Source organism: Petromyzon marinus, chromosome 36, assembly GCF_048934315.1.
Source record: "Petromyzon marinus isolate PM22_M1 ecotype Great Lakes invasive population chromosome 36, UKy_Petmar_22M1.pri1.0, whole genome shotgun sequence".
Lineage (NCBI taxonomy): Eukaryota > Metazoa > Chordata > Hyperoartia > Petromyzontiformes > Petromyzontidae > Petromyzon > Petromyzon marinus.
This window is the reverse complement of record NC_133702.1, coordinates 1,862,027-1,875,332: the sequence shown is the minus strand read 5'-3', so window position 1 is coordinate 1,875,332 and position 13,306 is coordinate 1,862,027. Positions and strand designations below refer to the sequence as shown.

The 13,306-nt window shown below is 47.8% G+C and overlaps 1 protein-coding gene across 9 annotated transcripts in view; it reads left to right on the top strand.

Annotated features, from left to right (window-relative positions):
• Positions 1 to 13,306, top strand: part of LOC116949418 (forkhead box protein P1-like) — a 432,818-nt gene that overhangs the window by 98,451 nt on the left and 321,061 nt on the right. For 2 of the 9 annotated variants that reach the window (XM_076072011.1, XM_076072012.1), the window contains one exon: positions 140 to 294. The exons of the other annotated variants lie outside the window; for them this stretch is intronic. The gene's annotated coding sequence lies outside the window, so the exon portion shown is untranslated. The remainder of the gene's footprint in view (positions 1 to 139; positions 295 to 13,306) is intronic. 9 annotated transcript variants of the gene reach the window in all.

Sequence of the window (13,306 nt, the reverse complement as noted above, 5' to 3'; positions counted from 1 at the left end):
ACATCTTGGCATTATTGTACCGAATGCCTCGTTGCCGTTTGGCTGAGCGCGCCGCTCGTCCACACACATCCCCGCCGAGGTGCGATAGCGCGCACGCAGCCGACACCAGCGCTCTCCCCTCCCTCTTGTTTCGTTGCAGCCGACACCGGCCTCGGGGTCTGAGCGAGGTGCGGGGGAAGGAGAGGGAGGAGAGGGCAGAGTGAGGAGAGGAGGAGAGAGAGGGAGAGGCTGCACTTTCTTGGAAACCGGAATTCCCATCCCTCATAGCGCACCATCTGTCTCGGTGCGATCAGGGTAAGTCTCCTTGAATTAAGACTCGTGTCTGTGATCACCACAAGGGCGGTGACTGAGAAGGCAGAGGCTGACCTTTTCAAGTGGCCTACCAGCCGTGTGTTATCATAGATAAATATCTGGCGTGAACATATATATTTTTTTGGTATTTACTTAATGGCTGCATGGGAAAATGAAATGGAAAAAAGTCAATATGAATGACTTTAATAGACCGACGACATACATTCACAAGCAAAGGCCAGTCATATATATTGTAGCACTTTCAAACACACATAGGTGTATGTTAAATATGTCTTGACGTTATTTTAAATTAATTGCTACTGATGAAATGTGCGAACGATATCTCTATGCCATATTAATAAAAATGTATTGTCCTTTTAAATGTCGTTAATAATGATTCAGAACAAATTAAGCTTAATTATGCTTGTTTAAAAAAAATGTTATGAATCACTGATTTTGGATAAATAATTACCAAATATTTGATTAAAGGCTCTTTGTGTTATTGTCATTCAGCTTTAATGAATTAAAATATCAAACTATGATTTAACAATTACCACAATTATACCGCCCTGATATTACTACGCCTAGCTAATGATTTATATTGAACGACCTTTGCCAAAACGTGGCTTTTAATTTTAACATTTTAAGGAATGCTTCCAGCAAATGTTAACTCTTAATATTAACTTATGTTAATTAACTTATGTTAATTATGTTAATTAACTTTTGTTAATATTAACTTAACATTTACTTATTTCCAGTCGGATATCGTGAATCATTTTACGAGCAGTCTATATTTGGGATGGCACAGGAAGCGGAAATAACATTGGTTGTGATCCCATTCACATGTTTATTCGATGATCTATCTTAAGCACAAGTTTAACCGTACAGACCGTTTGTGGAAATTATCATTGAGTAATTAAACCCCCCCCCAAAAATCGAACGCACTCCAGCTTTTGAAAATGAAATAAGCAGCTTGGAGTTCGCACGTGTGTGTGTGTCTTTATTTTGCGTGTGCGGTTGGGGCTGGGGAGCGGTGGTGTAGTGGTTAAGGCGCTGTGCTACAAACCCGGTAAAACTGGATTCGATTCCCGCTCATGGCCAACATCAGTGACGATTATCTGAAACGGTCCGGTGCCTCCCCTAAGTTGACTCAGCCTCAAATGAGTACCCGGTACGGTGTGTAGTAAACGTCGCCGCTCGGGAGACAAAAGTGGCCGGGCGTGGTGCTTGCCACCCACCCCTTCGTGTGCCGTGCCGGCCTTTATAGGTGCTGCTCGCTTACAGCACTTGCCCCAACAGTCTGTTACAGGCTGTACGGAGGACCTTTGTCTTGGGTTGGGGCTGAGCCGTGCGCCAGTCAGCATGGGTGCTGCTCAGGATTTGCGCTCTTTCACTCACTGCCAGTCCCTTTTATATGTCACTGCGTGTGTGCGTGTGTGTGTGCCGCGTGTGTGTGTGTGCGTTTTCCTGCGGAGCGGTGGCACTGTGCTTGTTCGCGCACTGCGCAACGGCCCCGACGACCTGGGTTCGATTCACATCCGTAACTCAACACTCGACGCAATTGCTATTTTTAATACCTGGGCTGTTACCTCGTCTTAGGTTGTCTCGGCCTTAAATAATTAGCTTGGTGTGGTTAGCGTCAGCATTGGGGAGACAAAGTTGGAAAGGTGTGGTGCTGGTCTCGCCCCTTCCATAAAAGATCTGCCACGGTGACCTTCAATAGGTGCTCGCTAACATCGCTTTATTGAGCAGTTTGTTAGGCCAAGCGGGAAATGATCGACTTTGCAGTGTGGTACACGTGAGGATACCGCACACGTGTGCATGGGTGCATACAGGTTGACACGCATGGTAACTTGTAGATTGTACACATTGTGTCATTATTGTAAATTAAGCTCGTCACATTTCTTTTTACGATTACAGACGGGGCAGCTTATTTCCTGGGAATGTCCATCCTCGTGCTAATTGCTCTATTGTCGAATCCCCGTTTACACGCTCGTGATTTTTTTTTTCTTTCAAATTTTGCTGAAATTTACATCTTAACGCCCGTTGCGCGCGATCCCACACATTTCCACCGCTTAAATGACAGTCTTTTGGTAAGGTCATTGGTGACGGAGACAGCGGAACCCCTTTATTCACGCGAGAATAAAGGGGTTCGGAAAATGAAAGGTGTGACATTGACAACCGCCCTCTTAATCAAGATCGCGCATCGTTCAACATTGGCTCTCTCTCGCGTGCGTGCGTGCGCTCCGGCTGAGCGTAGCCAACGGATCGTTTTGACACGAGGAGAGCGTAAGGTGACCTCGAGCAATCGATGTCTCTGGTCGTCGCCGAGCAAAGAGGGGGGGGGGGGTAAGGGAAATGAGGATTTGAACATCAAACGTCCACGCGGCCGCGTTAAGCGGACAATGAATGCGAGCGTGTGTGCAGCGTGATGTGCCCCGGTGGTTTGAGAGTGCGATGAGTTGTTGGCAACTGTGTCACTGATTTGAAAACGATTCTCCGTAATGCACTCTGGGCGAGAAAGGAACTAACGGGCCGATAGCAGATTTATTACGGCGGTAATTAAGCACCGTAGACGTACGTGTTGAATTAAGTTCCAGTTTTCTCCAAAGTGATGGAGCGGTCATATCTCAGTTCAGTTAAATTATTTTGGTAGATCCCTGTGAGCCATTCGGCTCTTGAATCGGGTGCAACCAGAACAAACAAACACGAACAAGAAAACATCTTAAAGTTACTATGTGACTGTGCAAACAGAAAATCCATGAAAAAAACAGCAAAATATTCCTGAAAAAGCACCGTACACCAACGCTGTGTGCAAAAAAATCCCAGTGGGATGCAAGTCAAACAACAATAACAACAACAACCACGAGAAAACTAAGATTAAGGCCATCAGTCTAACTCCGTTAAAAACGACCTCGCATCAACTGCGAAACCGTGATTGTTTTAACACCTCAATATATCGCAATATATTCGAAATAAAGCAAGTCTCAATTGTTTCATAGTAACTAGGAACGGAGCGAACAGCACGAAGCAATGTGAGAATCTCGTGAGCTATCGCATCACAGACATCACAGCTGTGAGGTCATCGCTTGGTGAATTGGCACCAAGGTCAAAATTACTGTGGGCAGTTTTGCAAAAAAAAAAACCTTCCTTCTCTGTCCTTCCTGTACATTAGTGTTTGTTTATTTCTAATGTGCTAAACACGCTTTTGTTTGGATTCCTGTGAAATTTCACAAATTAGTGCCGTTGAGTAACATAGAATGTGTCTACACGATACCGAAGTAGCTTAAAAATCCTTGAGGCTCTTGTTTCAATCCGTGGCCTTAATTACATATATATACATATTTAAAGTGATGGTTATATCAGTTGAATGAAAGTCAATTGGGGAAGGATGACTTCTGAAATCAGCCGGTCGGATTTTAGGACAAATTAAATCAATTCTGATCATTAGATTTGCCAATAATTTTTAAATTGAATTCCGGCTAGACGAAGCATTTTCTAAAGCTCAATTTATCCGCACATCTCTGCGACATATATTGTTTAAGCTAACAAAATTAGTATCTTATTTTTATGGTAAAAGTACAAAAGAAGCTTTAAGTTTAGCTATAGTGTATTAACTGCTGATTGGAGCAAAAACCCCAAAACATCGATGTGAATCGTGCGTCAGGTCTACCATTACTGTAAAAATATATAACGCTCACAAAATGTACAATTATATAAATATTAAATATCTATGCCGTTCAAACTTTCACTTGCGGTGCCGTCTTTTCATCCAATAGTTGTTACACGCGCAGCGCACGGCGTACGTAACATCTGTGTGTATACCAATGCATTCCACGCAAAGCATTTGCCCATGTTTAATGCATATCGGGTGTACACTTCCCCGTGTAATTGTTGTTCCATGTGCGGGTGACGTTCGCGTTTAATGAACGTTCGTGCGAAGTCCCCAACTTGACGTCTGTCCGGTATTTGCAGCGGCATCAGCAGCGTGTCATATACGTCGTCACTTGCGTCGCACATCATCCTAATCGCGAAGCACGTGATAGGAAGATGTATGACCACACCGCTGCACATTTTGCATTAATTCACATTCCGTTGCATCGTAAGAGCCCGCCCCGACAACATCTGTACAACGCAATTGAACGGTCGCGTTCGTCGTGAGGCTACAGGGAAAAATTCGGCCTGGACATTGTCAGGGCACACGCAGGCTAACAAGTTTGCGACGAGCGAATGAGTTGTAATTATAGCAAATACAAATTACAACATTGTCAATAGAAACAGCATTTTAAACGAGTTAATCTGTGGGTAGCGGGGTAGATATATATTGTCGTGTACCAAAGTCGACTCGGCCTCCATAGCTGTGTGTGTGTACCTGGTGTGGTGTTGTGTAACAAGTGATACGCGCGTGGTTTTGGCCACACCATCACCTCCCCCACGGTGCCAGCCCCGTAATCGGTGCGTGTTCGCAGCCCTTGCCCCAACAGTCTGTGCAGGCAGTGTGGGGGTGGGGGGTGGCTTTGTCTTGTGCCGATGTCCGGCCTCCCCCTCCATCCATCTCCGTGCCACCGATCGCTCTTCGAGAGACGCGCGGCCATCGCGTTCGCACCTCGCTCGGCGTCGGCTGCGGCAGCGCGATGCGGCCCTTCTCTCTCTCTCTCGTCTCTCTCCCCCTCTTGTTTTTCCTCTCCGCTCGCCGTTCACGCCTGAGCGGATAAGCCGCACAGACAGGTACTTTACGGCACTAATAGCAGCCTAAACATCGCGCCGCCGCTCCTTCCTCTCCTATTTACAAAGTCGTCCCAGAGGAAGAACCTGGGGGGGGGGGGGGGGAGAGGAGGAGGGCGGGGGGGGGGTGTAAAATAAGCAAGCTCCGTAGCACTAAGTGGTAGTTGCCATAACCAATCCGTGTAAGCCGCCCGTGAAGACACGTCTCTGCGGAGTCGCTGTCACGCGGGTGGCCGCCGTGCTGCGGCGTCTGCAAGCCTCGATTTACGCAGCGAGCGTCCACGCAGCGAGGAGTGGTGGCACACACTGGCCAAGAGCATCGCGACGGTCAAAGCCGCCGACGGCTCCGAGCAGTGGCTAACACCGGGACAGAAAGGCCGTGCGCTCTGGCCGCGATGTAGATTGGTAACCCCCATAACGCACTAAACAAAACTTAAATGATCTGCCATTATTTTTGTTTTGTTCCTTTTATTTTTTTTGCTGCGTGGTGCTAAGCAATGCACACGCTCACTTCTTTGTGTTCGTGTTTCGTTGATGCGCGCGTGTGTGTGTGCGTGTGTTTTACCTGTGCTGTGCGGCACACAGTTTGTCGATCGTAAAACATTGTTGTGATTAAGGCCGCAGTTATTGGCGTGCAGGAATGCGCAGTTGTCGCTTTGGCATTTGAGCGCATTCTTGCTGTGTGTGTGTGTTTAATGTGTTTTGAACTTCGAAAGGTTTTAATTTATTTTTTTTATTTTCGATATTTACATCTTTTTATGCTGTGTTTATTTGCATTTTGCTGAAATGCCTTTGAGCGGGAGAACAAATGCTTTACCTGCAAGGTCTACCACTTGATTTTTTTTTCAAAAAAATAATCGTTATTAATCTACTAAGTCCACAGACACGCTTATTTCTTGACTGGAATCTCTTGACTTCGTGGTCTCTCTGTGTTTAGTCTTCTGGGTAGGTGATGCACGCAGTGCAGATATTATTTTATTGTGGGAATAATGATAAATTAGTGAAGAGGAATGTGTTCAGCAGGTGTATTACCGCGTATAAACCATGCCGTCGCTAATGCAGTCCACGTGAATGCTCGTAGGAGAGCGCGTAGATTCGTGGGAGATATTGTTTCAAATCGGCGAGTTGATTTAAATGTGATATTTTATATTTTATAGGGCAATTTTATAATATCCATTCATTTATTTCCAACATGTTTTTTGACAAGCATTTTTTTCCCGTATATAAAAAAATAACTTACGACAAATAGAAATTTGAAAAAATTAAATTGTACAAATTTTAGAGCCGCTTGCATTGTACGCTCTGAGTGCGAAAGTGTGCATTAATTATAAACGCGGCGACCTATTTCGTTGAAGATTTTTACAGTCAAGTGCATAGTGGATTTTTCCAGGGCCGATACAAGGCACTTGACTGAGGTCAGTCTGATACAGTGAATATAAATACTGATAATCTTATGATTCGTATGCGTGCATGCGGCTTGGCGTGCAATGCTTTTTTTTTTAGCGATGCAGCACCTTGATATGGCCCGAGGTTCATAAATGGACGAAGGGTGTAAATTCTAAAATCGCGAGCTCGTGTTTGTTTGTTGTACGTGGAGAGATTATTGGCAGTGAGTTCACCTCCCTGTACACAACTGTGGCCACACACTTGACCAATAGGAGGTTTCGTACAACCTGGTGGTCGAAAACGTAACGCCAATCGACTGCACCATTTATGATCATGATCTGCTCACATTCGACGTCACCCTTACTCCGAATACTTAGCTCCTATGGAAAGTCGATTTATTGTCTAGAACAATTAATCCCTCGCTGCAGTTGCGACTGCTGCTGCTGCTGCTTCTGCTGCAATCGATCGGCCTCCGCTTGTTAACATCTCACATTCTAGTTCGCGTGATCGGGATGTTGAATAATTACAACCGCACGGTATCCGCCACCCTTGACCACGTTGCACCACCCGGGTTGATGGTGTAGTTGGGACATTCTCGTCCCCGATGTAACGATCGTACCACAGTTTCACGGTCTCCTTCAGCCTCTGAAGGCTGTGGTGCACCGTCAGAAGCCCAAATAGAGGTCCGCTGGTCGTAACGTCCAAGCTAAGATCTACAAACTCCACCTCTGGGTTTAACGGATGCTCTTCGAAGTGCCCACGTGTCTTTGTATTCCTCGATTATTCAGGCAAAGAAGCGTAGGCCACGTGGTCTTTCTCCCAGTTATCGAGCACTGAGCTCTTCAACTCCTTCCTTCGTTTCTCTCGGTGGAAAATATCCGATCCAATCTTTTCTCCACGCTGTCTGAATCCGACGTGGTGGAGTCTCCCGGTATGTTTACGGGCTCCCATTTGGCAACATGTTCAGATTTCTCATCATTTGGAATTCCTGCATTGGTTGCCAGCTCGAAGGCAGGCATCCATTCGCTCGCTCGATCCGATTCCCACGGCCCTGTGGCGGGCCAACTTCACACCGTCATGTCCAGCTGTCACAATTATCTCCGACCATTCACGTCTGCTTTCACAATTGCCTCCGAGTTTTTTTTAAGAGAATAAACAATCTAAACCCCCAGATTATTGAGCAACATTCGACGAATCTCAAATCTTACATTTCTTTCTGAAGTCCTGGAGCGTGTGCTTGCAAAACAATTGTAGTACCATTTGTCCTTCAGTGGGATTGTAGGGCCCCTTCGGTCGTGTTTGCTGGTTGCGCATCGCACGGAAACTGCCCTGGGTCAAGGTCACGCATCATTTTCCCATGGCTGCTGACTGTGGCGCCATCGTCCACACTCGTTCCCTCTTCGCTGGCCTCCTGTGAAGTCCAGAGTAGAGTTTAAGAATCTCCTCATCTGTATGGCTCTCAAAGGTGGAATGTATTTTCTTTGAACCTATCTACGTGACTTTTACCGAAAGACCCAAGGAATATGAATTCCTGCAGTCACGAAAGCTTTAAGTGAAGAGGTAACAACCAAGTTATCCTCGCAGATGTCCGTCGCACCCATATACGTGGACATCACGGAAGGCTATTGCCGTAGAAAAACTGGAGGAAGGGCCATTGCTATTGATGTCTCCAGGGTCTGGAATGCTATTGCCAATAAACTGCAAGTTGAATCGCTACCAATGAGATCTTCTCTCAAAACTGCTCTAGAGGAGTTGTACACCCCTAGCTGCCACTGCTATTCATTGGCGTAAAATAAAATAAAATGTTTCGCTCCGGATGATGCTGCAAAGTATTATCTGTATTTTGATTTAGCGTGCTGATCTTAAAGGTGTATTGAAACTTTGATACTCCGACTGATGCTTCTGTTGTTGTGGAGCAACTCATGCAGCCAGCTGTGGCTCTAGGATTTGGTGTTACATGTTATTTATGAAGTTTATTGTAAAAATTCGGTCACAGTCCCTGTGATCACTGTTACGTTGCAATTATGGCTTTATTTTTTGGTGATTTCGAAAAGTTTTTTGGTTTGGACATGTTTGTTTTGTTGTAGTACAGAGTTAGACTAATGGCCTTAATCTAAGTTTTCTTGTGGTTGTTGTTGTTGTTTGACTTGCATCCCACTGGGATTATTTGCACACAGCGTTGATGTACGGTGCTTTTTTCAGGAATATTTTGCCGTGTTTTTTTCATGGATTTTCTGTTTGCACAGTCACATAGTCACTTAAAGATGTTTTTCTTGTTCGTGTTTTTTTTGTTTGTTGCGGTCGCACCCGATTCAAGAGCCGAATGGCTCACAGGGCTATACCAAAATAAATAAACTAAAACTGTACTCCGACGGCCGTTGGCGGTGGTGGCCGCTGTGCGCCCCCAGAAACCGTGGCGGCTCCTCCTGCCCCGCACGCCACGTGCCGTGCCCCCTGCTGCCACCACCCCCCCCCCCCCGGCTGTGATGCGCCCCAGGTGCCTAGCGTCGTTCGTATATTCGGAGACCACGGCCGTGTTTGGAACCCGCCCCAAGACGCACTCATTGTCTTTCTCTCCCTCTCTCTTTCGCATCCGTGTCTCTAAATTGTCTCGGACACTGCTCCCTATTTCCTCCCACTGGCCGACGATCATTTTTTTTTTAAGTGCTGTGATGTACAGCGTCTTGAGTACCTTCTAGAAAGGTGGTTTAGAAATGCAACGGAGTATTATTGTTGGAAGTTTCAACCGAGGAGGGCATGCTTTGTCGATGGCTTGCGCGCGCCGCCTCTCGTGTTGTTTTCGCTGCTTAATGGGTAAGCGGTGGGGAGCAGAATTTGAGGCCAATTGAACATCGATGGCCGTGCGGCCAAATTCGCTCGTGGACGGCGTCAGCTCCGTCGCAGCGGCGAGGCGTGCGCAGGGCGGCTCGCAGAGCGCCCATCGTCCCCGAGACGACGCTTCGTGTTCACAGCGAACCACACACCGCCGTCGGACGCTGTGACGACACTTGTAGAACAGGATTTGCTCGGATGTCTTTATTTCAGGAAATGGAGTTTTGCTGTTTTTTTTTGTTTAAGACTCTCATTTCAATCTCCCGTTTTTTTTTTAAAGAATAAAAGTCAAGTGACTTGATTTGTAACTCATAGCTAAATTGTCCTACATGTCAGTGTCTGTATGTGCACGTCTTACGGCCGGGAGTGGTGCTGGCCACCCTCGTGTGTCATAGCTGCTCGCTAACAGCACTTGCTCCCCCACATTCTGTTCAGGTTATAAGGGGGGGGGGGGGTCTTTGTTTTTGTCGTTGCCTATCATGTATGTGTGTCTTTGTCTACACATTCACCTGACATGTGTTTGCTGACAGCCCCGACGCTCCACACGGCAAAAATAGGTCACCTCTGTCTCCGTACCATTACGTGCAAGTCCATGTGCGTGGAGTTCACATTCATGAGCATTCATTCACACGCAGGCACGCGTGGCAGGCGGTGCACACAGACGCACGAACGAAGCACTTTTCTCACACCGTCGTTTAACGAGTGAACGCATTCGCAGACTTAACTCGGCGCGAAACGCAGGACGCAATTGGCGAATCTCCTGCGCGCAAAATGGGAAGCCATTCAGACGGCGAGTCAAATTATCTGCAAACCATATTGGGGGACTGCGCACACCATTATTGACGGCAGTTTATAAAGTCTCTACGCCGCAATGTGCCATCGATCGCATCCTCCAGGATGCGTCCAGAAACGTTGTACACTTTGTGTAATGAAGCACCGACGTCTGAGAGAATCGGTGTGCGTCACGCGTGTATTAAACGACTCCTGTTCGCTGGGTAAATGTGCCAACCTTGGCTTTTGAAAGACACGCGGAAGAAGACGGCTGCCCACCCAAAAAAAAAAAACTAGCATCAGCCGTTCGCCACTTTTATCATTTAAACGCGCGCAATCTCGCTTATTTTTCAGTCAACGGCACCGATGTGTAGGCATCCTCAGTAACGCGCTGCGCGGGGGGCCCAGAGTGTCTCACGGAGAGCTACCGCAGTGGCATCGCAACGCCGGTGCCGTCACGGCTGGCGAGTGTCGACGGATCGCTGATTGTCGGCAGGAGCTCAGAGCCATTCCTCTGGGCAAGGTGCACACGCACACGCTCGCTCGCGTGTGCGTGTGCAATAAGAGGTGGCTATTCAAGGGGACGCATTTACACTCATTGAAAATGCTCGCTGCACTTTTTTTTTTGCTCTCCGCACGCAACAGCCTTAATGGAAAATTAATGTTGGAAATGGCTTCTGGTGTCCCCAGACGACGGAGCTTTTGGATTTAGTTGGTTTAGATAATTAAAGGGAAATAACACTTAACGTTGTTTTAAAATTAAATCCGACTCGTAAGAATTAATGTACACTAATTGTGTATTTTCCTATGCTGTCATTTGGCGTTTTGGACAAGCGTGGAGATACTAAAAAAACGCGTTTGGCGTATAGCTCCAGCGTTGACGATCGTGCTTCTTGTGTTCAGCTCTGGAATTTTATGTCCTCATTCAATTGTTTACGGTATGTGTGTGTGTGTGCGCGTGTCTTTGTGTGGGGAGTGGGTGCCACAGCGGGTACCGCACTGCGCTCCGAACCCGGCGTTCCGAGTTCGATTCCCGCTCACGACCAACACCAGTGACGAGAATCTGAAGCGGTCCTAGGCCTAGCCGAGGTTGACTCAGCCTCAAATAAGTGCCAGTGTGTAAACATCAGCACTGGGGAGACAAAGACGGCCATGATTGGGGTTAGCCACACCACCCTGTGCACTGTATTAAACTCAACGATTTTATTCTACTAGGCAAAGTCTGCTGAGCCTTGAACTCTTTTTCAGATGTGACCTGGCCACGCACGATAGCGCACCAAAGTGGCTGATGTCATCAATACACGTGGGAATTTATAGTAGCAGCCAAATAATCTCAACGCATGTTTCTAAATATAGAGGAGGGCAAAAGGGAAGGAACCCCCAGAGAAAAATCCATGCCACCACGATGAGAGAGAGAGACACGCGGACTCTACAACAACAATAACAACTATACAACAGTCACCGCCCGGGTCCCGGATCGAACCCACGGAACCCCTCCCGTGTACGACGCAAGGGAGATGTCACATCTCCTCGCCACCACCTGTATCGGCCTTCGCGAACAGCACTTGCCCCAACAGTCTATTTATGCTATAGGGGGAAGAGGGGGGGGTGGGATCTTTGTCTATGTTGTGGATGTGTAGGCACGTGATTGTGAGGATCGGTAGTGTCGTGGTTAGCGCTACGCTGCGCTACGAACCCGGCCTTCCGAGTTTGATTCCCGCTCACGGCCAACACCAGCGACGATTATCTAAACCGGTCATGGGCCTCCCCTAGGTCGACTCAGCCTCAAAATCAGTACCTGCTGCGGTGTGTAAACATCGCCACTCGGGAGACTAAGGCGGCCGGGCGTGGTGCTGGTCACCCACCCCCTCGTGCGTCGTGCCTGCCTTCATCGGTGTTACCCGCTATCAGCACGTGTCCCGCGACAGCCCATTCAGGCTATACGGGGGATCTTTGTCTTTGTGCGTTCGTCCCGCGTCGTCTCTCCTCCTACAGGGGGGAGGGAGAGTTGGGTCCCACCCACAGCGTCGCAAGCCCCGCTGAGCGAGGCTCTCGCGGGGAACGAAAAAAAGGGGGGGGGGACATAGGGAGATAAATTTGAATGCGAAAGCTGAGATGTGTTTACAGAGATGTACAATGCGAAGGGCACTTTTAAATTGAGTGCTCTATGGCGAGCTCTGCGTGTTGTTTCCCCCACCCTACCTTTGAAAACCTCCACGGGACAGCCACTGACAACATAAACACATCATGACATGGTACATCTCACAACAAATAAGCACACTGTTATGGCTACAAATACTTCAGTTATGGATCCCCCCCCACCACCCCTTTGACATGCAAGCAGCCTGACTAATGGTCTGTTTAGACTTGGAGCTGAGTTTGGTCAGGAAAAAAAAAGAGCAAAAATCCGCTTCATTTTCCTGGGAAAGTGACAACCCCTAACCTGATGGTGGGCGCGCGAGGCCAGCGGGGGGTGGTGGTGGTGGTGTGTACACCACCCCAGACTTGGGGCCGCTTTTGTTTGTGTCTTTGCGTTGGGTGGGGCTTTCTGAGACGACTCTCGCTAGCCGTGGCGGGGGGCGGCAGTGCCACCAAGCGTGCGTGTGGCTCCATCCTCCTCGTCCTCCTCGCTCCGCCCGCTTCCACTTGCGCGCCCAGTCGCTGCGTGCGACCCAGGGCGTTGCCTTGGGACGTGGGGTTGCGCGAGTCTGATGCGAGCCGCGAGGGTTAGGAAACGAGGAAGAAAAATCACCCACATGCATGTATTTAAAAAAAAATACATTTCAACTTAACTGTTCTATTTTACTAGGTAAGATCCGCTGGGCTTGATTGATATTTTATTTCAGAAGCGACCTGGCTTGTCACGTGGACATTTATCGCAGTCAAATATTGTAGACGCATGTTTCTAAATGTGGAGGGAAAAGGCTGGAGGATCCGGAGAAAAGTCTACACGACCATGTTTGCAAACTTCAAATATACAGGCATCGCCAGGGTCTGGATCGAACATACGACCTCCTGTATACCAGGCGAGGGAGTTAACATCTAATGCTGTCCAACGTGCGCTTGTCATCGGAGGTATTTGATCATGTGGCGGTAAGCGCTTGGTAGAAGCGAGGAAGAAAAATCATGCACACGCATGCAATTTTATTCTAACGCTGTTCAGCGCGCGCTTGTTCGCCAAGGTAATTGATAATGGCGGTAGCAAGCTCTCACTCTAACTCTCTCCAGGTGGGTAGGAAGTGTTACAATGTGTAGGCCGCGTGAAGACAACGGAGACCAGATAGCGGCTCTGTCAGGGAAA